The sequence below is a fragment of the Capra hircus genome, chromosome 22 (genome assembly GCF_001704415.2).
Source record: "Capra hircus breed San Clemente chromosome 22, ASM170441v1, whole genome shotgun sequence".
Lineage (NCBI taxonomy): Eukaryota > Metazoa > Chordata > Mammalia > Artiodactyla > Bovidae > Capra > Capra hircus.
The window spans coordinates 9,453,056-9,455,610 of record NC_030829.1 but is presented as its reverse complement, the minus strand read 5'-3'; positions in this window follow the sequence as shown (position 1 = coordinate 9,455,610).

The following is a 2,555-nucleotide window of genomic DNA, read 5'->3' as shown; positions in this document are numbered from 1 at the left end:
ATAAAGTCTCTCACTGTTTCCATTGTTTCCCCATCTTTTCCATGAAGTGATTGGACTAGTTGCCATGATCTTAGTTTTCTGAATGTTGAGCTCTAAGCCAACTTTTTCACTCTCCTCTTTCACTTTCATTAAGAGGCTCTTTAGTTCTTCTTCACTTTCTGACATAAGGGTGGTGTCTTCTGCATATCTGAGATTATTGATATTTCTCCTAGCAATCTTCATTTCAGCTTCTGCTTCATCCAGCCTGGCATTTTGCATGATGTACTCTGCACAGAAGTTAAATAAGCAGGGTGACAATATACAGCCTTGATGTACTCCTTTCCTTTCCCAATTTGGAACCAGTCTGTTTTTCCATGTCTAATTCTAACTGTTGCTTCCTGACCTGCATACTGATTTCTCAGATTAAGAAGAGGTGGCAAGAATACACAGAAGAACTATACAAAAAAGATCTCATGACCCAGATAACCATGCTGCTGTATTCACTCACCTAGAGCCAGACATCCTGGAATGCGAAGTCAAGTGGGCCCTAGGAAGCATCACTCTGAACAAAGCTGGTGGAAGTGATGGAATTCTGGTTGAGCTATTTCAAGTCCTAAAAGATGATGCTGTTAAAAAGCTGCACTCAATATGCCAGCAAATTTGGAAAACTCAGCAGTGGCCACAGGACTGGAAAAGGTTGGTTTTCATTCCAATCCCAAAGAAAGGCAATGCCAAAGAATGAGGTCATATTTTATGTTATTCATCTATTTTAAGATAAATAATGGAATTTAAAAACAAATGAGGAAACAGACAAAATTAAGCCAGTCTCTCAAACTAGCTTCTATTATTCCTCCTTAGATACACTCACTGTTATTTGTTATTATTGCTTACTATTTAGCCTCTTAAATCAGGCTTCCTAAACAAAGACACAAGCCTATTCTCTACATTTCCTCCTAGGTTTAAACATTGCTGTTTTATGACTTTCTTTTGTTCTTCTCTAATACCTATGATGTTCATTTTAAACAGTTTCCCCCCTACATTAGAGCACATTTGTGGGGGAAGTTCAACAAGGCATTGTCACCCAAACAATATCTTTTGCCTCCTCCAAGCCCCTCTAGGGATGGCATCTCCTCAGGGTAGGATGGAGATGCTGACGGAAATTCCTCAGTCTTCCAAATGAGCCTGCTCAGAGCTTACGTTAGGATGAGCGCTCACCATCTTTTCTTCAATCAGTATTTTCTGAAACTTTCTTATGCTCTCACCTCTGTGTTCCTGCCTGAACAGTCTGACTAGCTCCCCTCAGCTCCTCACAGAAATATCTTCGGGAACTACCATACCACCTCCCTTTGCAGATTCAAAACTGTCTCCACTCGGGTTCCCCAGGAAGCAGATTCTGAACTAGAGTTGAATCTGCAAAACGTTGATTAAAAAGAGTGCTTGAGGTCTGTTCTTGTGGAAGGGATGGAAAAGACGGAAATAAAGGTGGAGTAGAGTCGTCTTGTTGGACATTTGACAGCTTCGGCCAACACTCATTCCACACACACAGACACCCCTGCACGCATGGAGCCCTAGAGCTATAATGGCCCCTCTGAGTTGTTCCTTCCAAGTTGGGATGTCTGTACCTTTACATTCCATAGCCATCAGTCATCAAGATCAAGTATGGACTGTCTCACTAAGGGCTGTGCCTTTATACGAGGTCCACTAACAGTTTTCCCAGTAACTGGGATAACTCGGTCCTTCCTTAAAGGGAACTCTGGGCACGTGACTGCATGTAGTCTACACGAACCACGCATCAAGGGCGCAGTAGCAGGGATCTCAACTTAAATATCTGGCTCCAAGCTTCAAGGACTTTCCATCACATCCCAGCTGTCTCCGTGGCCTTCTCACCCTAGAATGTTCATCTGTGGGGGTGCAGTTTGTTCCAGGTGAGTCAAGTGAGAGACAGTTCGGTGTGACTGGAATAAAAGAGAGAAGGATTTCAATCTTGACTCTTCCAGTGGCTGACTGTGTAACTTCGAGTTACACAGCTTTTATGGCAATCATAAGAGCCAACATTTATTGAGCCTTTATTATGTGACAGTCACCGTTTTAACTGCTTTACATGCGTTAAACTATCTGAGCCTTTGTCTCCTTGATTATAGGCAATAATACCTGCTGAGGAGCTTTGCTATGTGGATTAAATGAGCTAACATATTATCTAAATCTCTTTGCATACAGTGGGTTTGACATCGATGTCAGTGTATTCCTCCTCTTCCCCATCATGCATGAATAATCTAGACCCCCTGTATATGGACTGCTCTACCAGCCTTGACAAACAATAACGTTATAATAATAGTAATTACAGCTCCCATTTATCAAGGGTTTACCATTAGTCAGTGTGCTAATTCTTTGACATATATAGACTCATTGAATCCTCATGATACCCCTGCTGGCAGAGACTCCATCCCCTTGAGTCTTCCCTACCCTGGAAAGAAACCCCAGAGAACATGTCTCTTTGCAAACCACTGCAGTCATTTATCATTTCCTCCTTCTGAACACACACACACACAGACACACACACACATACACACACATAT